Raw genomic sequence first — 26,718 nt, 5'->3', positions numbered from 1 at the left:
GCTTTCTAAAGAAAATTACCAACTGATAGAAAAGTTTTATTGCACCTGATTGTGTAGCAGCTGTCACTGCAGGGATAGCTTAAGTGAACATGTTTTGGGAAAGACTAAACACATTTTCTAATGATTAGAGATAACTGAACTTGACACTAAAATAAATTAACACACAGGTATAGAGGGAGAAGTTGTTAGTTGAAACCTGGGGATAATTAATCAATCTTTCATTTGATATTAATTTCTCCTGTGCAAACCCACGCAAGTTTGATTATTTGGCTGGGGAAAGAGAACACAGTCGAGCTCTGCAGAATTAAATAGCAATGAAAGCAATCCAACCGTTCTCCACTTACCTCTTCGACTGATCCTTCTGTTTCCTCCGGTGAACCTCCTTCCTCCTGTAATCTAACTATAGGCATCTATCAAGGTTCAGATGTTATTCCTCAGTCTCCATGATGACAGTTCCCAAATCTGTAACATAAAGAAATAGAGTTAGAAAACACATTCAAACCCTAGTCCAATCTCAACTCCAGTCAATTCCCAAAGCACTGATTAAGCACTTACTTCTGACCTTTAACTAGCTCTTCAAAGTCATTATGAAAACTTCATCAAATATTCTCAAACTTTGTTGTTAATAATGAGCCCTTTCCTCAACCAAAACCAAAGGATGGAGGGAGAAGAGGATAAATGGACATTGGACGGAAAACGCCACGTGGGCTTCAGAAAGTTTCCCTTTATCACAAATCCTGTTCTTTGTCCCAAGACACTCCTACTCATGAAAAATATGCATAGATCATCAATCCTACATCTTCAGTGCTGCATTGTTCAGCCTAATTTAGGAGATCAGGTCTTTTTTTTTCTTATTTCTAATTCCCAGTGCTTAGCACAGTGCCTGGAACATAGTAGGTGTTTAATAAATGTTAACTGAATCAAATTGCCTTTAGGTACTTATGTTAGACTCAGAAAATATGTAATAAATAGAAAGAAATGACAATTTCTTCTAAATACAGAATGACAGGAAATAATACAAGCATAAAGGTAGGGGTGCAGAGATTGGTTATTTCAGGAACCCAATTCTCATGAGCCAGACAAAGCAAGATTTCAGGAGAAGAAATGAATAGTGGGCAGAAAAGCACAGTAAACAGCGAATGAAGCAAGGAGTTGGAAAAGAGGGGTTCAAGAGAGGTATAGAATTGGTAAGGGAATAATGGCAAACAAAACAAACTTCAGTTACAGAAGACTGAATGCCAAAGCAATGGTGAGGAAAAGAACCAAAAGATTTGGGCCTGTGGTGGCCAGAGATGAAGTGCAGAGGACTGAGATAATATGCTCAAATATATAAATTACTCATGGTAACCCCTTCTTTCTCTACCTTCTTTTATTTTTCTTTTAAAAGGGGGTGATACACAAAAAGAGGAAATGCCATGAGACTCTGATGGAGGGAAAAATAAATGTAACAGTCATAACTATGAATGTGAATGGGAAGAACTTACCCATAAAATTAATGAGGGTGGCAGAATCTAATGGGTTGGTGCTGTGGATTAGTGTTAGACCTCAGTTCAAATCCTGCCTCAGATGCTATCTGTATGACTTAGGGCAAATCACTTAATCTGACTGCCTCATTTTTCCTCATTTATGAAACAGAGATAATAGCATCTACTTAATTGGGTTGTGAAGATCAAATGACAAAATATTTGCAAAGCACTTAGCATGGTACCTGACATATAATAGGTACTAAAGAAATGTTTGCTACCTTCCCTTTCCCTTAAAACATAAGATTTGCAGAGTTAAAAAGTGGTGTTGAAGTAGAAGCTATTATTTTTTAACTGAATGCAAACAATAATAGCCACCACCCAGAGATTGAAATAAAAATATCAGACAATGTAAACAGACATGGTTAAGAGAGATAAAAGCAGGTAAACTAAGTTAGAGGGACCATAGATAATGAATATCAAAAAAATGAATAATAAACATATGCATCAAAAATATGACCACAAACTCCCCCTCTCTACTCTAATTCTGATGGATAAGCCCACCACCCTAACCCTAAGAACCCTGGGAAGGGAAATGCTTCTAGTCCAGCGCCTTCAGCCATCCTCTTGAGAAGTACCTCCCACTGAGATATGATCTGGTAACTGCTCCTATAAGGCTTGTGGCAGCCATAGCTCTTGAAGACAAAGCAAAGAAAATGTTTGCCCTCAAAGGCCTTGACACTTCAAATAGTTCGACCTCAGAAACTGATAGCATTTGATCAATAGAAATTATATCAAAGAAGAGACACGTTCATCTGCTTTGCTTCTGTGCCTAAAAGATCATGGACTTCTCCATCTGACTTGCAGCTGAAACTTCCACCTGTATTGTCTCTCTCATTAGAATGAAAATGCCTGACCATCCACCTTTTGTATTTGCATCCTCATCACTTAGCAAAGTGCTTTGCACAAAAATAAATTATTTATTTATTCATGCAAAAAAAAATCAAACTGTTTAAGTAAACACTAACTGGATGACAAGAAGACACAAGACAGTACAACAATTGGTGGGGGCTTCATAGTGCTCCTTTTTAGACTTGGACAAAACTATTGAAAATGTACAATAGAAAAAACTTAAAAGATCTAAATTGCATTATTAAAAATTAGTTGTGGTAAACCTTTAGTGATTATCAAATTGAATTCATTCAGACTGTATACTTACATATTTATGTGCAAAAAAAATACACACATTCAGAAATTGATTTTGTGCTACAGTATAAAAGTACTCATAAATGAAAGTAGAAAGACAGAAATACTAAGCTCACTCCACAAGATAAAAATTAATCAATAAAGAAACTTTGAAGAAAGAATCCTGATTTAAATGGAAACTAAATGACCTAATTCTACAGAATGAGTAGGTCAAAGAAGTCATAGAAACAATAAACATTTTTTATCAAAGAAAATGACAACAATGAAATAACACGTCAGAACTTTTGGGAGGCAGCCAAAGCAGTCTTTAGGGGAAAGTCTCGATCTTTAAATACTTTCATCAACAAAAGAGAGAAAGACTAGATCAATGAACTAACTAGGAATGCAATGTACCAAAAATTTTTCTGAGTTATCATGTAATTCTGTGTATTTGTCTCTTTTTACAAGCATTCATTATCTCTTTCACTCCCCCTTCCCTGAAGCAAAAGAAAAGAAAGCACTCATGAAAAATGTGCATAGTTCATCAATGCAATTCCCCATGTCGGCCATGTCCAAAAATATCTGTCTCTTCATTCCTCATTTTCTACCACTGCTCTGGCAGGAGGTATGGGATATGGTTCACCTTCTATGTACTTGTGGTTTATCATTGCACTGATCTAATTCTAAAGGCTTCCAAAGTGTTCTTCTCTATAATGTTGCTATTGTATACAATCTTTTCCTAGTTCTCCTCAATTCATTCTTCACTGGTTCATACATGTCTGCCTCTGGAACTGTCCATTTCATCCATTTTTATCAAGATCAATAAACATTTATTAAAGGCTTAATATGTGCTAGGCACTATACTAAGTTGTGCTCTTTCCACCACTCACATAAAGATGAAAGACATTTTCCGTCACAGTAGGTGGCACCATCAGGTGGCAGCAGGGAGAAAGCCAGGCCTGAAGGTCACTTCTCTCCCTCCCCCCACTTTAGGCTATCTGGTCTACAGAAATATGCTTGGGGTCTTGACTAGGTTCAAGTTCAGGGAAGGGAATGCTTTACTGGGAGTTTGGATCATGGAGGCTAGTAATTCAGGTCAGATATTAACAGCCCTTCCTCACCTCAATCCAATTCACTTGCATGTCATGGCATCGATTCCTGAAGTCATGGTCCTCTTTGAGAACAGGTCAGATTACAACAATCCAGCCAGTACAACAGGGAAGTCCTAGGTGAGAGGGGAGACACTTTGAATCTGATGAGGTTAATACTTTCTGAAAATGATTTAAACTATGAACCTAATTCCTCTCCAGAGATTGAGATGGCAAGAAAAGAATATGATCCTGGGATGTTGGGGGGAAACATTTGTATGTCTGTTCTTGTATTTCTCTGAAGTAAATATCTCTTTATAAGAGCTAATCTGTTTTATGACACAGACATGATACTGATATTTAAAGCAGGTAGGATGAAAACAGAGAAAGAAATTATAGACCAATCTCCCTAATGAATACTGAAGCAAAAAATCTTAAATAAAATATTAGCAAAGAGATTACAGAAAATCATCCCCAGGATAATACACCACGACCAAGTAGGATTTATACCAGGAATGCAAGTCTGGTTCAGTAGTAGGAAAACTATTAACATAATTGACCATATCAATAACTAAATTAACAAAAACCAAATGATCATCTCAATAGATGCAGAAAAAGCATTTGATAAAATCCAACACTGATCCCTATTAAAAACACTAGAGAGTATAGGAATAAATGGACTTTTCCTTAAAAGTCAGTACCGACTATTTAAAACCATCAGCAAACATCATATGCAATGGGGATAAATTGCAATCATTGCCAATAAGATCAGGAGTGAAACAAGTTTGCCCACTATCACCATTACTATCCAATATTGTATTAGAAATGCTAGCTTTTGCAATAAGAGATGAAAAAGAGATTAAAGGAATTTAAGGAATTTGGTTTCCTCATTAAGGGGAAACCAAATTATCAATCTTTGCAGATAATATGATGATTGATATACTTAGAGAACCCCAGAGAATCTACTAAAAAGCAATTAGGAATATTCTACAACTTTAGCAAAGTTGTAGAATGCAAAATAAAATCACAGAAATCCTCAGGATTTTTATACATCACTAACAAAATCCAATAGCAAGAGATGCAAAGAGAAATGCCATTTAAAATAACTGACAATAGTACAAAATATTTGGGAATCTATCTGCCAAGGCAAAGTCAGGAACTGTATGAGCAAAACTACAAAACACTTTCCACACAAATCAAGTAAAATCTAAGCAATTGGAAGAATATTAAGTGCTCTTGGATAGGTCAAGCAAATATAATAAAGATTCCAATACTCCCTAAACTAACCTACTTATTTAGTGCTATACCAATCAAACTCCCAAGAAACTATTTTACGGACCTAGAAAAAATAACAGCAAAATTCATCTAGAAGAACAAAAGCTTGAGAATTTCAAGGGAACCAATGGATTTAACATATACTTTAATATATTTAACATGTATTGGACTACCTGCCATCTAGGGGAGGGAGTGGGGGGAAGGAGGAGAAAATTGGAACAGACGTTGCAAGGGTCAATGCTGAAAAATCACCCATGCTTATGTTTTGCAAATAAGAAGCTATAATAATAACATATAAAAAGAGCTAATCTGATGTCAAGTGGTTAGATGGGGTGAATAGTGAACAACTGGGAGTTATTCATAAGACCCTAAAATCTAGAGCAACATAAACATAATATTTGGGGGCTCTAGCTAATGGCAGAGATGAGAGACTTCAGAGAAGAAACTTGACCCCAAGTTTAGACTTCAAGATTGGCTCTTTCCTACCCTCTGCTGCCTAGTCATACCCAATTACATATTAACAAAAATGATTACTTAAATGAAATAGATAAATATTTATAAAAAACAAAATAACAAAACCAACAGAACAACAGCAATTTACACTGTAATCTCAGCAACAGTAACTGAACAATCCATAAATGAAATGCCAAAAAAAACAAAACCCAGCTGTGAAAGCATCAATATCTACCAGCATTCCCTGTCCCCTGCCACATAGATTAGATTAGTTTCTTCTGTAATAAGCAAAGAAGTTGTCCTCAAGACAAGAGCAGATTGTCAGAAGACCTAAGGTTTCAGCTTAGTCACTGTCAACAGCTTCCTGATTTCCTCAGGCTGTATTGATATGGCCTCATAAACATTTAAGGGTGTAAAAAAAAAACAACAAACAACATTTCTTTATGGAACTGGGAACCTTAAGAAGTGATTGCAAGGCCATACAAGAACCACATCCTGCCCTGGTGACCAGAGCATTTCCACATGGAGGTGAGGGGGTTTGCAGCTACCTGAAGGAATGATGTGCTCTTGCTACTTATGGCTAAGAAAAACTGCTTTTTAAAAAATGTTGAATGGCCCATGACTGTTTCATTTTGTTTTAATATCAGACCTAAATGACCAAAAAAAGTATCCTATGTCAGGACTAGATTATTGCAGTAGCACAGATGAACATGAAAATGAAGTCACTTGGCCCAGGGAAGGGAATGGCAGCAAGCCCTCTTGGGGTCTACACCAGCTTAATTTAAGGCCACCAAAAGTCCCAGATCCTTTTCATCCAAGATCCGATCTTGTCTTCTCATCCTTTGGAAGCTATTATTTTTAATCCAAGTTGAGTAATTTACTTTTATCCCAGCTCATTTCTTTTTATTAGCTTTCTAGTAGCAAGAAGCTGGGAAGTACTGTCACATGGTTCTCAGTCCCAGCTTTGTCACATCATCTGACACTGGCTCTGCCCTTACCCAGATCATAGATAGAACCACTGGCCAACATTTGGTCAAGCAGAGATCCTTGGAATACTTAGCCAGAGACCTCCTTCCAGGCTGATATCAACTATTCATGAAAAATCTTTGGGTCTGGGCATTAGCCACATGTGAATCCACCTACACCCAGAAAAGAAACACTGGGAAATGAATGTAAACTGTTTGCATTTTTGTTTTTCTTCCCAGGTTATTTTTACCTTCCGAATCCAATTCTTCCTGTGCAACAAGAGAACTGTTCAGTTCTGCACACATAGATTGTATCTAGGATATACTATATCATTTAACATGTATAAGACTGCCTGCCATCTAGGGGAGGAGGTGGAGGGAGGGAAGGGAAAAATCAGAACAGAAATAAGTGCAAGGGATAATGTTGTAAAAAAAAATTACCCATGCATATGATCTGTCAATAAAAAAGTTATAATAAAAAAAGAAATTAAAAGAAAAAAAAAAAACAACTTTAGAACTGGGCAGTTAGGTGGCACAGCCCTGAAGTCAGGAGAACCTGAGTTCAAATCTGGTCTCAGACACTTAACCCTTCCTAGCTGTGTGACCCTGGACAAGTCACTTAACCCCAATTACTCCAGCAAAAAACAAAACAAAACAAAACAAAAAACCTTTAATATCGATTTATAACATGGAAGACTCTGGCACAGGATTGCCCAGCATGGCATGCCCTCTTTAGACTGCTCTCTGAGCAAATCAGAATTGAATTAGCTCAGAAGAAACATGCAATGTGCAAAGCTAGAAAAACCAAATGTTCACATGGATTCTTTGTATCCAATCTGTGGCAAAGCACTCTGAGTTTGCATTGGTCTGATCAGCCACAATTGAACATATTGTAACTTAAATCTAACACAATAATATCATTTCAGTCTCCTTTGAAAATGAAAGACAGATCAGCCACAATTGAACATATTGTAACTTAAATCTAACACAATAATATCATTTTAGTCTCCTTTGAAAATGAAAGACAACAATCAATTTCTTAGTTTCTGAATTCAAGTCTGTTCAGAGGAAACTGTTACAACAAGTAGCTCAGTCTCAAAACTTCGTCCTTTTCCTATGAATGGGTGATGTGGTTTGGTACCAAGCCAAGTTTTTCTGCTCACTTTTCTGATGTTGAAATTTTCACAAATAACATAAATGCATCATTAGACACTCAGCAACTCAGACCTCTTTACTGTCACCTTTCTGAGGCATAATTACCGTGATGTTAATTAACTTTATATCTCTATTCTGCAATATGCACTTTTCTAAATTATACCCTTGATTACATATGTGCACTTTCCCCAGAAATTTTCTAAGTCTGCTGAACTCAAGCTGAAGCACAGTTGTATTTGTTTGAGAAGATTATTCCCTTGGGAGGGGGGACAGGAAAAAGAGGCTATTATTGTTCCATGATATTGAGAAACTGATAGTTGCCAGTCAAATGTACACAGAATCTGAGCTATGCTCACTGATGGCAGGGAAATCTTGATTTTGGGGTTTGCAAATTCATTTTTACCCAGTCTAATCCATTCCCTGGAGTCTTGGTCAAATTTCCCAATGTTATTTCCAGGGCCGAAGATGTATCCTCTCCCCTAGCTTCCCAAAGGCTTCTGATTGTAATGAACAGTCCTCAATTGGGTCCAGGTCCAGGGTTCCAGACTTTTTCCCAGTCTACCTCACAATCCTAAAGTCCATACAGAGAAAATGGATTTAAAGCCAAATGGGGAGAGGGAGCTGAGTGGTGCTCATTGCCTCAGGGAAATCAGACATAAGAAAAAAAAAAAGATATTGTCCAATGGATGGACCTGTTTCATATATTCTATTCCTCTCAATATTTATCAATTGAAGCAGCTTGAGATATGGGTTTGGGAAGATTTAAGTTTAAATACGACTGCTGATACTTTATTTCTCTATCTTATTAATAATGGAGGGTGGTGGCAGTATTTATCTCCCATGGTTGTTGTGGAGCTCAAATGGGATAAAGTAAGGAAAGTCTTTTGTAAGCCATAATGTATTATAGAAATGTCACTTGTTATTACAGTCTATGGGAATTATGGTGGATATGATCAATTGTTAAAAAAAATTAATAAAAAACAAAAAACTGCCTGGAGGAACAGAAAACAAGTAGGGATGGTGATGAGTGACTGGCATTTATATAACTGAAGGCCACTGGAAAATCATTTTGCAACCATTGTCTAGTCTGATGCAAATGGCAACCTTGTAACAAGAGGTTGTCTGGCACTTTCCATATTCCAGATAAGGCCGCTGAGACCCCCAAAGGGGAAGTTCTTTGTTGGAGATCCCCCACCTAGTATTTAATTCATGCCTTCTTGATCCTGGGTTCAGGTGGCTCTCCAGATTTCCATGCTACCTGTTAAGTGAGTTGGAAAGTGGAGGACAGCTGGGGTCTGGCTCTGCTAACTGTCAGAGACAGCCCTTCTGCTTTGGGGGCCACTTTCTTCATATGGGAAACTGAACAGTGTCCACTTCGGGAAAGAAGCTTAGGCAACAGAAAGCCCATGATAGTGCTAAGATCCACTTTGGGTGCAAATGTCAATGATTTCACAAACATGATTTTGGTGCTTCCTCCATGCTAAATATTGGGTATCCAGAAACGATCAAGAAGGATGGTGGCCTCTTGGTGTTTACAGAACAACAAAAAAGTGGAAAAGCATGACTTTCTGGGCAAAGATAGTTGGGTTTTCCTACCGTCTCAAGTGTCCACTGGCTATATGGCTTGTGGATGACTCTATTCTACTTTATACACCTCCATTCCTTCCCATGTAAAAGGAAGGAACTGGAAGAATGGTTTTTATTGTTTATTTGTTTTTTTAAGTCAACCTTATTACCGGAGACAGGGGATAGGAGATAGGGTGAGTTTATGAGTTATAACTTCCTATGTCTGAAGACAGGAAGTACCTTATGACCCTTGAACCCTCTTCCGGTGCCCTCTGGATGAACTGCCACACCCAGTTCCTCAGAACACCATTTGTTGAAGGCTGCGCGCGCAACAGCCACTCCCGCCATCTTTAACTTTGAAGTCAACGCTCGCTTCTTAGAGGGGAAAGAGAGTGATTTGAGCCCCAAAAATGTTACAGCTACATCACCAGTTACCCCGAAAAGATTATCAGCACCGCAAGACCTATAAGTATGAAGCGCCATGGACTGTGTATGCTATGAACTGGAGCGTGAGAGCTGACCAACCCTTCCGCCTCGCGATAGGAAGCTTCGTGGAGGAATATGGGAATAGCGTACAACTTGTGAGCCTGGCGTCTGACTGGTGCGATAACTCGGGAGATTTCGTGTGTAGATACACTTTACAGCATCCCTACCCAGTCACCAAGATCATGTGGATGCCTGACCCTCAAGGCGACCACCCCGATCTGCTGGCCACGAGCGGCGACTACCTGAGGATCTGGCGCTGCCTAAATCCCAAGGATGTGGTTCCCACTGTGGGCAGGGCACGAGGATTGATCCACAGGGCCCAGGCGATAGGGGGCAGTGTCTTTCGAGGGCGGGGCCGTGGCATCATCGCGGCCGCAGCCACTGCCACAGTGGGGACTGTTCACCTTGACTTGAATCCCCGCCTTGAGTGCGTACTCAGCCAGAACAAGAATAATCGTTTCTGTTCGCCCCTCACGTCTTTTGACTGGAGCAGCGTGGACCCTCAAATACTGGCCACTTCAAGCAGTGATACGACATGTACCGTCTGGGGCCTGGAGACCCGTCAGATACTAGGCCGCGTGTCGGGTCACAGTGAGGCTCACTTTACCAACCACAACAAAGAGGTCTATGATATTGCCTTTGGAGGGAGCCGAGATGTATTTGCCTCCGTAGGTGCTGATGGTGCTATTCGACAGTTTGACCTACGCCGGCTTGACCGTAGCACCATTCTCTATCAGGAACCCCAGCGCTTTCCACTGCTGCGCCTCGCCTGGAACAAGTTGAACCTCAACTATATGGCCACTCTGGCCATGGAGTCCACTGAGGTAACTATCCTTGACCTGCGCAAGCCTGGCACACCCATGATTCGCCTTAACCGGCATGGGGCCTGTGTCAATGGGATCACCTGGGCACCCCACTCCCCAGGCCACCTCTGCACTGCCGCTGATGATTGCCAGGCCCTCATCTGGGATATTCAGCAGGCGCCCAATGCGGCCAAGGAGCCCATCCTAACCTACACTGCCGGTGGGGAAATCAATAATGTGCAGTGGGCCAGAAGTCAGAATGATTGGATCGCCATCTGCTATAAAAACACTCTGGAACTTCTCCGAGTCTAAGGCCGTCTCCTGGAGAGCAGGTCAGATTCCAATCCCCAACCAAGACACCCCCCCCCAAAAAAAGAAGCTAAGAGAATGGAAAAAGAAAGAGTTGTTACAAGACTGTTCCTTATAGTTCATCAGGCCTCCCCAGAAAACTTCTTACTCATTAAGACTTAACACTTTAGCCAGAATATTCCCAATTAAGACTGTTAAGATTTGCCAAAAAGTTCCTGAGACATGAAAACAGCCAAGACCTTTGCCAATCAATCCCACTGCTTGGCCTATATTCAGACTAACACCTTGGATATGAGAACTTCTACAGCATGAGTTTACGCCACTGGAACTCCAACTTGAAGTTGCTTCATCCTGCAGTTCTGACTTGAAGCTGTTTCCTCAACTTCCTGTTCTCCCAGGTTCATTATAAAATAAAAAATTATTTTACTTTTGACCAAATTCTTGGGCAGCTGTCATTTTGTTAATGAGCATCAGTAGCCTGAGTTTGAGCAGTAGCTGTCCCTATAAAATGGGGGAGGGAAGACTTTTAAGGCCCTCCTTTAATATCCCCAGGCAAATAACCTGCTTCCTTTCCTAGCTCCTGAAACAAAGGTCAACTTTCAAAAGGACAGTCCTCCATCCTGATTCAATCTTAAAGATGGTTTACGTTGTTACCTTATAAAAAGTTCAATTTAAGAGAAATGAATTTCACCTTCATTTACAGAATGGAAGGAGGGAGTTTCTTCACTAATACTGAAATCCCATCGCAGCCCTAGTCCCTATTCTAATTTAAAGAAAAATATTGACAGGCTTGGATTAAAAAAGCATGAGTACCCCCTTTCAGCTCCTCTGACAAGGACATCAAGGGCCATGGAACAAGGTCTTGGGGTGGGCAAATATAGTGGTAGCATGGGAAAATTTCAAGAAAATACAACTGCAGGTGAGAGGAGAAGGTGGAAGGTGAGAGCACAAGAAGTGGTTGAAAATAGAGATGGAGATGAGAATGCAGGTAGGGATAGAACATGGGAATAGAGATAAGTGTATGGGGTGGAGGTGAGACTTGAAGGCTGGAACCCTGGAAACCAAGCTAGATATTTTTTACATTTTTTTTTTACATAGCTTTTCATATACAAAACATGTGCATGGGTAATTTTTCAACATTGACCCTTGCAAAAACTTCTGTTTCAACTTTTCTCCTCCTTCCTTCCACCCCCTCCCCTAGATGGCAGATAGTCTAACACATGTTAAAATATATGTTAAATGCAACATATGTATATATATATATATATATATACATATATATATATACACACACACATATATATACACATGTATATATATACATATGCATATGTATATATATATATATATATATATATATATATATATATATATATATATATATCCATACAGCTATCTTGCTGCACAATAAAAATTGGATTTAGAAAGAAGGTAAAAATAACCTGAGAAGAAAAAAACAAAAATGCAAGCAAACAACAACAGAAAGAGTGCAAATGCTATGTTGTGGACCAAGCTGGATTTTTGACCTCACATAGGTCAAACTAGGCTGACTACTGCACTTATATGCCAACAAAATCATAAAAGAGGGAAAAGGACCCACAAGTGGCAAAAATGTTTGTAGCGGCTCTTTTTGTGGTGGCAAGGAGTCGGAAATTGAAGGGATGCCCATAGTTTGGGGAATGGCTGAGTAAGTTATGGTATGTGAAACTAATAGAATATTATTGTTCTAGAAAATGATGAATGGACTAATTTTAGAAAAGTCTAGTAAAATTTATATGAACTGATGCTGAGTGAAACTGATGCTGTTCTTGGTCAAACCCACATAGGAGACCTTGGGGCCAAGGGCTGGAGGGCCCCTAGTGGTAGCTGCCAGTGGTAGCTCCCTAAGGGAGGGAAGGGTAGGGCCAGGAAAACACTGTACACAGCAACAGCAAGATTGTGTAATGCTCAAGTATAACAGACTAGGCTCTTCTCAGCAGTTCAGTGATCCAAGGCAATCCCAATAAACTTTACATGGAAAATACCAGCTGCATCCAGAGAAAGAATCATGGAGACTGAATGTAAACCAACATGTACTATGTTCACTTTTCCCACCTTTTTCTTCTTTTTTTTTTCCTTTAATGTTCTGATTTTTCTTTCCCAACATGATTCATAAGGAAATATGTAAACAAATGAATATATATATATATGTATGTATAACTAAAAATGTTGTTTTTACATATAACTGGAGAAAACAAAAATTAAAGGGGAAAAAAAAAAGCAAAGATCCAAGGCTGAATATGGGAACAATATTGGGTAATAAAATTTAAAGGCCTTATCCTGAGTCACACAGCTAGGAAATATCTAAACTAGGCTGTAGCTAGCACCTTCCCCACAGGCAGGTATGGCTCAGTTTTCACAGCTCAAACCTTAGGCTCTAAGAAGGTATTTCAGAACATCTTTCAGAACATGAATCATATGGGTGGGGTACTTGAAAAGATAGGATAACTGTAAGGATGAGTAAGACAAAGGGCCAGCGGAAGCCATTTCTTTGCCTGAGGCTGGTATTTCCCATGAGTAGGAAGGATGTGAAAACTAGGAGTATGAGCTCCCACCTTAGGGAGTCAGGCTCTATTCTCTACAGATCCATGAAGCTCAGAGACTAAGGAACAAGATGGTGTGTACTGAAGAGGCTTCATATCAAAAAGTAGGGATGACTTTCAGGAAATTGAGAGGTGCCATGACCAAGAACGCATAAGAATACAAAGGGTTCCCATCCCAACACATCACGACAGAGAACATCCAACAGAGGAGGAGGAGGAAGAAGTGACATTTCTAAAGAACATTCAAGGTTACCAAGTACTTCACACAAATTTCTATCTCATTTGAACCTCACCTACCTATGAAGTTGGGATCTCAGGTAATTATTATCCCCATTACTCAGATGAGGAAACAAAAGCTCTCTGTCTGCCTCCTTTGAATCAACAAACTCTTTAAAATCACCTATTAAATCATAGAGGGTTTGCAATCTGTGTTGGTGGAAGGACTATTGTTAGACACAAAATTACATACACACTTCTAGTGGCTGAAATGATTTTGTGACCAGCTGGGTTCTGCAGTCAGACTCTTAGATTTTGTCTTTGTATCCCCAGGTTCCAAATTGTCCATTGACACCTAAGAGGTACTTAGATCCCATAGTGCTGAGTTCGGAGGTAACATTTCTTACATAGAGTAGCTGCCTAATCCATGCTTTTTGAGTTAGAAGGAGTTCTCAATTCTAAGTGAACATTCAGGGGCCCAACTGTCTTGGTAAATACAGACTGTTTTAATCTTAGTGGCTTCCTTTATTTCTTGGGCAGGAAACAATGCCATTTATTTATAGCTGTTCTTGTTCCTTTGATGCCAACCCCAAAGGAAAAGCTGCTTCCTGTGTGTATGCAGTCAAGCTCCTATCAGGATTTGTGGTTGAGAATGGGGTGCGAGGGGGTAAGGGAGGGACACAAAAACTCCTATATCTTCTATCTCCCTATTCAAACAGCCAAGACTAACCTTGGAGGAGGTCCCTTCTACAGCTGAGGACTGGGATTTAGAACTCTTCAGACTCAGAGATGGGATGGAAGTAAGAGATTCCCTCTCACTGATCAGTTAACTAATTCCTATGCATTAAGCACTGAGGAATAGAGGATTTTAGAGTTGGGAGACATGGAGGAGATGTAAGAATAATTGAGACAATTCATATAATGCACCATGGTTTCCAAAGCGCATTGGCTCACTTGTGGCCCAGTCAGATATGGCACAAATTTCCTCTGCTTAGCCTTCCCTCATGACCCACAAATCTATAGAAATAGAAATAAGAAGCTGAAAATACTCGCTCTTTCTCTGCAATATAAATCTCTCTCTAGAATAGACTGTCTGTAAAATGATAATAATTATATAGACAAGGTTCCTCCAATGGAATGACAAGGTTAATTGAAATGACAAGAAAGCTGAATGACACTTGGGCCCATATTGATGGCCAGGAGATCATAGGAAACAGCAAAGTTTGGGCTCATCAAACTAGGCTCAATCCTTGAGAGCAGCCGAGAGGATTGCAGACACAGTTCTCTCATCAGCCTCTTCTTTGCCAGGAACATAATGGGGATAGATGTTGAATTTGGGGTCACTTAAGTGAAACAGATTGGATCATACATTACACGACCTCAAGGTAATGGGGACTGGAAGGGAAAATTACCAGTAAGAGGCAAGAATTAAAATGAAGTATGGTGAGAGAGGCCCAGAAGTCAATGAAGCTTCTCCCAGTCAGCACCCGGCTCTGGATTGGAGAGGTAAGTAAAAGTAGAAGACTTCACCTTAAGCGATGAGCTGCAGCTATGCTGCCACGCAGAAGCAAAATGGGCTTCTTAGAGAAGAAAAAAAAGGGCCGTTTATTAAGGATACTAAGAAATACTCATAAAGCCTCATGGAAGCACAGAAAGCCTATTGGAGTTTTTTTTCTCTTTTCCGCTAGTGAGATGGCATTTGTCTCTGAGGATGGTCTTTTGAGAGTGGGACTATCGAGAGGGACAGTGCCAGTCCACTGGCAGCTACCACTAGGGGCCCTCCAGCCCTTGGCCCCAAGGTCTCCAATGTGGGTTTGACCAAGAACAGATGTTTCATCAGAAACCTCCACTGGACAAAGATCTTCTCCAAAATCGGAGAGGTTCTCTAACTGCAAAAGAATTTCCATTTTCTGTGTTCAAAACTTACTCTAACCTCAATAACAACAACAACACTGTTTTTGCCGTCACCCAAATAGCCTCCTGAAGACCCAGGCATGGCCATGACTGAGCTGTTAGTCTGTGGAAACCTGCTCTCAGACTCCCCAAAGGTGGCAATTGACCACACTGTTTTCTTGGGCTTTGGGACTTTGACCAGTGCTTTTGCTCCAATCTCATTTGCCTCTTCCAGGCTAGATGTGACACTGACTGTGGTAGGTTAGGGCCAGAAAGACACAATAAGAGAGAAGCTGATCCCTTTAATCCTTCCATATTATATAGAGCCATGATCTGAGTTAGGTAGGGACTCCCTTTATCAAGCAATATAGTTCAGTACCTGAACTCTTCTCAGCTTGGGCCATTCTTGGCTATGACCTCCCATAAGGCTTGGGAGAAGATGGAAGAAGATACTTAGAAGCTGGAGAGCCCCCTATTCTATCTCCCCATCGTCCCTGGCATCAGGGTACAGGAAACTTTTATGGGGGAAAATATTTCTATGGCCAAGACCTATGCAAGTGATTGTCCATACTCCAAAATCAATGCTAATATTTCTAATGTCCTTTTAATTATCTTGAAAATCTAATTTCCCCAAACCTGACCCCTCCTAGGGCTAGCTACATTCTGAAATGAATCAGAAAATTGTAGGCCGTTTTATAGGGTTTTAAGGGATATCGTAGCTCGGTAACTCAGTAGATAGAGCTTTGGGTCTGAAGTCAGGAAGACCTAACTCACTAGCTGTGTGAGCCTGGGCAAAACACGTTAATCACTGTTTGCCTTAATCTACCCGAGAAGGATTTGGGCAACCACTCTGGTGTCTTTGCCAAGAAAATCCCATACAGCGTCACAAAGAGTTGGATACAAATGAGCAATTGAATTGATCAGAAGAGGATATCTCAAAGGTGTTGGACATTTCCTGGAGGATTTTGTCACACTAAAGGTTATTCCCCCTCAGTCCTTTATGTCATCGAAAAGCTGGAGCAGCCATTCACAGGCACTTTAAGGTTGGCTTTACAGAGTGACTTTCATTGACAATCTCAGTAAAATCACTAATTACCAGGACTTCTTCAGTACTCTCATTGTTAGACATCATTTGAGTGGTCAGCACAATCCAGAAGCCTACGGACTCTTTCCCAGAGTCCACTTGTTAGATACAGCACATACAATGCACGAGATAACAAAGCCCTCAACTTGGGGAACCACAGCTAAAGTTAAGGTTCGGTCTGCACAACCAGGGAGGAGAGAACCTTCATTTACTAGTATGTAGCACCATAGCAAGGTGTGGGCTACATGCTACAGCAGAATGCCCATGATTTGAAGCTTGCCACTACTCTGCCAGTAGCCCCTAAGGAAGGTATTTAGTCAAATTCTTCTGTCAAGTGGGGGAAACAGTTTTGCATTAGCTCCTCCTCAAGGATGGTATAGAGCAAAGGAGATACCAATTGCAAAGACCTTGGTGGAACCTAGAGCATCTAATCCATGACAGCTGATCTCCACTCTAGTCCACAGGGTGCAATTTCTATTCTGCTTGTTGTCATGTATGTCATCCTTGCTCTGCATATTTCACAGCAGCTGCTTTGGGGGTCAGGATTCCCTCTGGAGAGAGAAGCATTTATTCTGTACCTTCTTCTGAAAGAGAAAGACCACGGGGTTAACAGTCAGAGGATCCAGATCCAAATTCTCCATGCTATGAACTTTTCTGCTATGAACTACCTGTGTAATTATAGTCAAGACCTTCCACTCTCCAAGTCTCAGTTTAACCATCTGAAAGATAACAACATGGACTCCTCTCATCTCTGAGCTTCCTTCCAGTTCTGATATTCTGTGGTCTCTGATTGGGCTGGATGATCTCATTGGTCTCTGCCAAGTCAAAATCCTACAATCCCCTAACCTGGCTAGTGAAGACTGGGAAAAGCACATCATTGGAGGCTTGGTTGAAATGACTAGAAATATATATCCTGATGAATATAAACCCCTTGCAAATAAGAATTGTTCTATTCTTTGTACTTGTACCTCGAGCCCCAACCACAGTACCTGGCACAGAGTAGGTATTTAATAAATATGTGCTGACTGGCTGATAATGGATGACTTGAGGCTAGGACAGCATCATATTTGTCTTCAAACATGTGCAGGGCTACCGTGTGGAAGATAGAGCAGAGGAGGAACTACATATACATGAAGGGCTTTGTGAGCCTCAAAGGATTATGGAATTTAGATGATGATGATGATAGAAAAAAGAAGGAAGGAGGAAGAAAAAAGAAGGAGGGGGAAGAGGAGGAGGAAGACATGGCAGTCATTGTCATCATCTTGTTCTACTTGGTCCCAGAAGGGAGAAGCAGAGGTAACAGGCAAAACATATTGGTTTAAGGGAAAATTTCCCAATGCTGACAGGAAGGTAGTGGATTCCCATTTACTAAAGATCAACAAGTGAATGGGAAGCCTGCTGACCAGATCAATTGTTGAGAGGATTCTTTCTACCCAGTATACTGGGTAGCCTCTGAAGTACCTTTTAATTCTTCAATTCTATTGTTTGCTCCTTAGGTGTCAGAGACAGGATCTGAAGCCAGGACTTCCCGACCTCAGGCTTGAGACTCTCTAACTAATATGCCATCATTAGAGATGAATTACTCAATATCTAGTAACTTCTCCTTTGTTGCAATCATCTCAAAGTCTATGGAAGAAACCAGTTGGCCAGTATTCGTAATGGGAAGGAATGTCCAACTCTGCAGAGACTGAAGTCTTTCACTTTAATAAGAAAAGGAAAAGGAATAAGTGTTTCAGCCTATGTCTACCTGGACTTGTTTTACTTTTTAGAAGAGTCAACTAAATCAAGCCAAACAGACAAATCAAGTTCCAGCTAAACCGAGTGTTTGGCGTGCTTGACACTAATTTGTTGCTTACCCAAATTGACAGGTTGACTTGATGGAGGTGCATCTAGAGGCAACCCCAATTTGGGAAGAACTGTTCAGGCCCCCCTAAATCGTGCCCAAAGACTTTCAGGCTCCTCTGGAATGGCACCGCATATCCGGAGGTGCAAAATGCAGGAGCAAGTGAGCAGCTGGAACAGTTTCTTCAAGGGGACTTCAGGGGGAGAGAAGCCAGATTGATCTGACCTCATCCAAATGGTTAAGGGGTGATGAGACAGTGAGGCAATCTATGTGTACTTCAATGATTCCATGATGCCTTCTACATCAACCATAAAGATGGCCCCATTGCAAAATCTAGAATTGGGTTCCTAGGACTTTGGGTTCAAATTCTAGTTCTGTGACCTTAAACTTGAACAAAGTCCCAGTTTAATAATATATTGCAAACGAAGGGGTTCATCTAAAAGACCTCTAAAGTAAGAGGAGTGCTTCCATACTCTCTTAGAGTCAGAAAACAGTGATTTTTCTCCTGAAGCCATAACCTTATCAAGAAAAGGGAGCTTTCCAAGGATTATCAACAGGATCTCCTAGAAATGAGTATCCTGACTGCACTGTGAGCAATGGGGCATTCATTACCTCTTCAGGTAGCACATTACATTCTAAATCAGCAAAAGGCCAGTTCAATCACAATAGGCTGTGTCTCCATGATGTCAAAACATCTGGACCAAAAGAAACATTTACATTGTGATTATTTAATTCTAGGAATAAACCAATCAAGTGTTTCTTGAGTGTCTCCAATGTGCTCAGCTCTCCCTGTAGAAACTACCCATTCCTTTTTTTTGTTTGACCTAGGCCTGGGAGTTCAGCCTGATTGGAAACTTGGAACTTCCAGAATGGGAATGTCCTTCACTGATAAACATTAGCAACTTATCTGGAATTTGCACTCTCAAAGCATTGCCTATGATACACCCATATATAGGTTAACACGTTTATTCAGGATCGCAAATCCAGCACAGGTTAGAAGGGAGACTTGAATCCAAGCCTTCTTGACTCCAAATTTAGTCTCTGCTTTCCCTTCCCAGCAAGACTGTACTTTTCTTAGAAAGTGTCCTAGAGAAGTGCAAATTAAGACATCTCTGAGGTACCACTACATACTTCTCAGATTGGTTATGATGACAGAAAAAGATAATGATAAAGGTTGGAGGGGACAGGGGAAAACTGGAACATTGTTGGTCGAAGTGTGAAATGATGTAACCATTCTGGAGAGCAATATGGAAATATACCCAAAGGGCTATGAAACTGTCCATCCCCTTTGATCCAGCACTGTCTACAGTGGGCCTGTATATCAAAGAGATCACAAAAACGGGAAAAGGACCCCCATGCGCAAAAATTTTGTAGCACCCCTTTCTGTAAAGGCAAGGAACTGGAAAGTGAGTGGATGCCCATCAGTTGGGGAATGGCTGAATGAGTTATGGTATATAAATGTCTGGAAGATTATTGTTGTATAAGAAACAATCAGCAGAAGATTTCAGAAAGGCCTAGAGAGACTTACATGAACTGATGCTAAATGAAATGGGCAGAACCAGGAGATCATTATACAAGGAAATAATGGGACTGTACGATGATCAATTCTGATGGACGTGGCTCTTTTCAACAGTGAGGTGATTCAGGCCAGTTCCAGTAGACTTGTGATGGAGAGAGCCATCTGCACTCAGAGAGAGGACTGTGGGAATTGAGTGTGAACCACAACACAGTATTTTTACCTTTTTGTTATTGTTTACTTGCTAGCTTTTTGTTTTCTTTCTCATTTTTTTCCTTTTTGATCTGATTTTCCTTGTGCAGCATGATGGGTGTTGAGATATATGTTGAAGAATTGCACATGTCTAACCTATATTGGATAACTTGCAATCTAAGGGAGAGGATGGAGAGGAGGGAAAAAAATGGAACATAGAAGCTTTGCAAGGATGAATATTGAAAACTATCTCTGCATATGTTTTGAAAATAAAAACTTGGAAAATTAAAAAAAAAAGAAAGTGTGTCCTGTATTTATTTTGTACTCCTCTTCTTCCTCATCATCATTATCTTCATCACAGTGATTTGAGGTTTTCAAACATCTTCACATATTTGATCTTATTTAATCTTAATAGCTCTATGAGATTAGTGCTATAGATATTATTATTGACCCCATTTCATATCAGCTAAGACTGAGACGTAAAACATCCCCATCTAGTCACTAAGTTAATATATATCCAAAGTAGGACTCAAACAGAAACTTTCTAAATACATGGACCTGGGAAAATCACTTCTCTGAGTTTAGTTTACTAATCTATAAAATGGGATAACAGCATTTGTAGCATCAGCCTCACAGGGCTGTTGGGATCAAATGGCATCATGCAAACAAAGTACTTTGCACACAAAGTTCTGTACGAATGTCTTTCATTCATCATCAAAGGAGTACAAAGATGTTTCCTACATGTAAGAGGTATTTAGTAAGGAAGAGAAATTAATGTCTACATCAGGAAAAACCCATTAGCTAATTTTAAAGCTAGACCTTTGCTGGACTTGGCCATGCTGAGGAAGCCCCTCCTCTCTGGAGGGTCATACTTCTATCCAGGGTTGGCAATGCCCGGGCAGACACAAGAGGGAGCAGAGGGTATGGCCCAAAGCTGTTTGAGATGAAGAAGGCAGGCGGGTGCGGGCGGGTCAAAATATTGCTCCTCGAACATATGCTGTTTAGTGGAGACAATTGAAAGCAATCTCAGAAGGCATCTAGTCTGATCTTAATATTTCACAGTCAGAAACTCAGTCCCTAAGAGAAAGGGGACTGAATGAGGAGAACCAGGAATAAGTAGCTAAGATAGACAAGGTTTTTCCTCAGGGACTCTGTGCTCTGTCTCCCAATTATGATGCCTCCTCTTGACCACCTTGGCCCTGGAACCTGCCTACAATTGATTTCTAGATACTACCCAGCTCTTGAGTACTACTAGATTTTTTATGGCTTAGGTTCTCCTGACAGGATGGTCACTTTCTCCTGCCACCCAGACTTGGATCAAGCCCTCTTTCACCTCTCCATCAAGCTCCTTTAACAGCCCTTAATTACTCATTTGACATCTTATAATGAATCAGAGAGATTCCCACTAAAACACTGACTCAACGTGGCTGCTCAGTAAAACTTCAGGATGTGGGAAATTCAATTCTATACACATTTCCTAATGGCTACTCATTAAGAGACAAAGTATAAGGAACATCATCAATCTGCTGCTGGAGGAAGAAAGTTTATGGCTTCCTGATCAGGTAGAGATGCCCACCAAGAGGAAGATGAGCGTCCAGGGAAGTCAGAGAGCAGATTCCTAGCTATGTAACTTCTATGTCATTTCAGTGCCTCAAATACAAATGCTGCCTTCTTTTGACTGCAGAAATTTGAAGCGCCAGGTATTCAAGTGGAACTGATATTTACAGTTGTAAAGTTTATGGAATGCTTTTTTTTCCATTAGCGTACTCATTTTTCATAGCAGGCAAAAAAATAAGCACTACAGGTATTATGGGAGATGTTTTAAAGAAAAGGAAACTGAGGTTGACGGGGGATTAAATGACAAAACACAACTAGTCAACATCAGAGATATTTCTATCCAAGGCAGGTTTCTCCGGAGGCAGTACGATTGATCCAAAGCCCTGGGTTCAAATCCTGACTCTGTCAGCACCTAGTACAGTGCCTGGCACTTAGGAATGCTCAATAAATGTCTATCAATTGATTGTGTCCTTAAATTGCTTCACTTCTCTGAGCCTTGTTGTACCTATCTGTAAAATGAGGGAGTTTGGCTAACCAGTCTTGGAGGTTCTTTCCGGCTTACTATGACCCTGGTAGCCCCATACTGCAGTTCCACAGTTCTTTCCATGGCATAGAACATCCTCATTCTGCAGAATAAGGCTTGGCACTCAGGTGTGCACCAGAGGGAAAGCAGCCTTACGAACATCCACATGAGGTTCTCTAGGGGCAAGAGAGCTTCCAAGAAGGCAATGGATGCCTTTCTACCAAATATCACCCAAGGGAACATTGACAATGAATCTCATTACAATTATACCTCCCTTTTTTATTCTGCCTTAAAATGTTGTTGGGCCCATCGCTACAAGAGATTTTAGAAGAGAACCCAACTCAGTGGTCTAAGGTGAACAGTGCTGAACGTCAACAGGGGAAAGTGGAGAACAGAAAAATATCTTTTTGCTTCATAAAATTCTAAAGGTTCACCTACTAACATTTTAGTGGATTTTTTATAGCTTTTCAAAACGTGAAACTGTTTTCCCAGGATGAGACAATAAAGTACTAAGAGCTACTTCCTTTGATGGGCTTCCTCGCTGCCCACTGGAAACTGGCCCTCTCAGGGCCTCGCTTCTTGGAATTTCACTTTGACTTTAAACTTCAAAAAGATCGAGGCAATTCCTCAAACAGTAGGTGGGCCTGGTTGGAGAATTTGCAGGAAGGCTGGGTAAACGTCCCTTCAGAGCCACGTCGAGTTCAAAAGGTGGCTGGCATCCTTTCTTCCACACATCTCTGTCGGCCACGTCTCATTCCCTCCTCCCATTCTTTAAAGTGCTCAAGAAATAACAGTAAAGTTAGCTCCAGGGATTGGCCAGAATGCCCTTCCTCCTCTTTGAATCCCTGGCTTCTTTCAGATACAGGCTCCAATCCTTAAAGGTCACTTTCGGCCTTCCCTGACTTCCCCATCCTGCCAGCTGCTAAAGACTCGCTCTCCACAGCTGAGCCTTCTGTTGTATCTGCCTGATTGTTTATATGCCATCTCTACCAGTACACGCTTCTTGAGGGCAGAAGCTGGGGGGGGCTTTCTGGGCATTTTCAGTCCCTATAGGGTACAGTGCTGATCCATCTATGAGGATAGGAGCTGCTATTCCAGGTGAGGAAATTCCTTTCACCATTGGAGATCACAATCCTTTCTGGAACTTATGGTCAGAGCATTTCCTAATACTGTTTTGGGCATCTTTGTTAGTAAATCAAGCCTGTCCCTTTTTGGGGTTGTCTCTTTCACCTGAAACTGGGGTTTTTGTCAGGGCATCTGTCTACCTCTGTCTCCTTCTTAAGCTGTGAGTTTGGGGAATGCAATTCTTTGGCTTTTCCTCTGCTTTGGGAAGTACTTCCAGCCCAGAGCAGTCCCTGGCCCACAGGCCATTGCAGAAACATTGAAGCAGGATGCAGAGCCCTTGCAGTCTGCCCACGTTCCCTTCTCCTCCCCTCTCTGCCCTCTGTCAAACAAACACCCCCAGAAAGCACAGCGGTTGATAGCAGTTCATCAAGGGGGAAAATGGGGGACATTAGCCGCCAGTCTCACTCTTTCCTTGAGGGCTCCTTTGCCTTCTGGCTCGTCCTCCAAGCAGCCTGGTGACAGCACTCAGCCCTGCACCAAAGGCTGATCGGTGAGGCTCGGGGCTCATCATCTATCATCAGACATTCCTCTGGCAGGGCCAAGAGCTCTGAAACTGCCCTTTGCGAAGAGTTGAATGGAAAATAACTGACAAACTTTGTGTTAAACAGCCTTCGATGCCAAACTCAAAGACCTGAAGCCTTTTATGAATTTCTAAAGAGTGTGACTTGGATTGTGAGAAAGGAGGCTGAATTGGGAAGTAGAGGACCAAGGTTCAGGCCCATTACTAACTGTGTGATCTTAGGCAAGTTCCTGGGACCCACAGGCCTCATTTTCCCATGAGGAAAATGAAAACGTTGGATCAGATGACCTTAGACAAATCCCTCTCCCTCCACTAAGGGAGTCTTGGACTGGTGGGTCTCAGAGATCACTCTCTGGGTCAAGAAATACCTACTTTGTGCCAGGCCCAGTAAACACTAGAGATCTCAAAAAAAAAAAAAGGCCAAAGTCCCTGCAGAGGAAGCGGCAAGTCTGCCCCAAGGTCTAAAAGAGCCAAAGCACAAGGGAAGGCACACAGACCAGCTTTCCCTCTCCTGAGGCTGGTAGTCAGCCTACAAGGCACACACCAAGCTCCTATTAGCTGGACCTTGTGAACAAGCAAATGGGTTCAGAGGCAAAGCAACTCGTCCATTCTCAGCAATGCAAAGCTTGGAACCCAGTTGTTACTGATTCCAGGTCCAGCATATCATCTGTCCTCTGTTTGCCTATTGGGCAAATGGGAGTAAGACAGGATGAGATCATGGCTCACATAGGCACTTTACCTGCCACTTTAACTGAAGCTAGATTCTCCTTCTGCATATATCCTTCTGCACCGGGCCCATTGCGGACAGAGCCCACAAGAGCCAGAGCGATGGAGTAGAGAGGACCTTAGACCTGGAGACCGCAGAGCCCAGGGTTCGAATCCCTCCTTTAACAGTGACTAGTTATTTCACTTTTCTACCTCAATTTCCTCTTCTACCAAATGGAGATCACATCTACGGTACCTATCTCCACAAGCAACTAGGGGACTCAAACGAGGCAAAGTGTGGGAAAGGCTTCCCCATCCTTCAAATGTATGTCAGGAGCAGGAATTCATGCACTATAAGAATCATCAATTGAAGCTGGGGCTGTTTCCTTTTTTCCTTCATATCTTTAGCATTAGCAAGGTGCCTGTCACATGGCAGGTGCTTAAGAAACACTTTGGGGATTGATTTTCATTGAATCAACTCTGTTTTTAAAGCCATTCCTACTACCCTTCAGAATATTCCCATTTATTTTTGAAACTGCAGAAAACTCGGGCACCTTTCCATAGCACACTCCAGAAAAGGACCCTCTTTTTTCTCTTCCCTTTGGCCACGTCTCGGGGAAGAGGGGCATTTCCTACAGCCTAGAACAGAATGCGAGTTGTTGCACCTTCTGAGCAGAGTTGTTGTTGAGGTTGCATTGAGATAGCCACGGAGAAGACTTTGGGATGTTTCATGGTCTCATTACAATTCAAATTCTGGCATCTGCTTCCCAGCCATCCTGGTTTGGATGTGCAGCCAGTAGTGCTTGTAAGTTCGCCTCCTTCTTCAGTGCCATCTTGCATGTTCAAACCTGGGCAGATAGGATCGCTGATGCATTCACCAGAGGCCAAGCCCTCTGAAACCATTGGGGTCAGCCTCCTCATTTTACCGATGAAGAGATTAGAGGCCCAGAGAGAAGAGAAGATTGTTTGACCACTGCCCTCTGCCCCCTGAGAAGCTGTTTCACCTGGGTACAACCTGTAAAGGGCTGAAACTCTTGAGTTAATGCCCTGAGGTCACACAACCAAGCACTTGAGGCTAATTACCAACTGGACAATACTCTATTAGCATATGCTTGGAGAATGGCCCTTCTCACTATCCTGTGCTAGCCCAATTGTGTGATGTATGCAGAGAATTGTAGGGGGGACTAGGGGGTGGAGGAAGACAAGCCAAAGTCACTTCTGGGCAGGAGATGAAGAGGTGAGATTGTGGAGATCCTGCACGTCCATTCCCTTCACTTCCAAAGCTAAAGACCAAGAATAAAGACCAAGGACTTTTGCTTATCCTGACTCCAGCTGATTCTAAGGTATCCAGGGTGCTAACACTGTCATCACAACAATCCACTTCTCAAGCTTTGGTTACTACGCTGGCAGCCCCTTTCCCAAAAGGAAAGGCTGAATATCTCGACCCCAGTGCTGCCAAAGGCAGAGGTTAAGGACCTTTGAAGGCCAAAGGCTGACTGAATGGAATCTTCCATAAAGACCTAGAAGGAAAGTGGGTGCCAAATGTCCCTATGCAAAGGATGAGTCACTGGGATCTCTGTCATTCTACATGGCAATGGAAAGGCTTCACTAGTTGGTGTTAGAGATTTGTTTTCAATACCTGTCTCAGTTACTTACTTATGGATCTTGGGACACTTCCCATCAGGCCTCAGCTTCATTTTGTGTACAATGGGGGCCTTAGGCTAGATGACTTCATCTTAATTCCCCTCAATTCAGCTCACTTCAGCTGTCACCCTGGGCAACCTGCTCTCTTCTCCTCCCCACCTGACTCAACCTCCTCCTAGCTGCACCCCCACAACAGCAGAAGCACAGCTTCTCAAACTGGGACCCCAGACCCCTTACAGCTCCACTGCCCAAACTCTCTGCTTCAAGTACACTGAGTGACTTCTAATGCTCTGAAAATACCAAGTGAATTATTTTAGTCCAACTTGACACTCATTAATCCAATTTGTACTCAGTAAGAACCTACTATGTGCCTCAAGCTCTGCAAAAGTTTGTGAACTCAAGGACAAAAAGGAAATAGCCCCTGAGAAGTTTCCATTCTATACCAGTGGGAAAGAATGTGTACATAGGAGACTGTCTACATGCTCAAACAATCTGTGGGAACGGGATGAAGGGGACCACAAACACCTATGGGGAGAGTGGAGATGAGGGAAGGCTGAGTGGAAGCGGTGG

At 41.5% G+C, this 26,718-nt stretch overlaps 1 long non-coding RNA gene and 1 pseudogene across 1 annotated transcript in view; one reads left to right on the top strand and one right to left on the bottom strand.

Moving 5' to 3' along the window:
* Positions 1 to 368: 368 nt before the first annotated feature.
* LOC141549235 (uncharacterized) overlaps positions 369 to 26,718 on the bottom strand; it is a 255,425-nt gene continuing 229,075 nt past the window's right edge. Inside the window, exon 6 of the long non-coding RNA XR_012484292.1 lies at positions 369 to 462. This is a non-coding gene — a long non-coding RNA (uncharacterized LOC141549235). The remainder of the gene's footprint in view (positions 463 to 26,718) is intronic.
* Positions 9,479 to 11,186, top strand: LOC141548906 (DDB1- and CUL4-associated factor 7 pseudogene; annotated as a pseudogene).

This window comes from Sminthopsis crassicaudata, chromosome X, assembly GCF_048593235.1.
Source record: "Sminthopsis crassicaudata isolate SCR6 chromosome X, ASM4859323v1, whole genome shotgun sequence".
Classification (NCBI taxonomy): domain Eukaryota; kingdom Metazoa; phylum Chordata; class Mammalia; order Dasyuromorphia; family Dasyuridae; genus Sminthopsis; species Sminthopsis crassicaudata.
The sequence above is the reverse complement of the archived record's forward strand: the minus strand, read 5'-3'. Positions and strand labels throughout refer to the sequence as shown.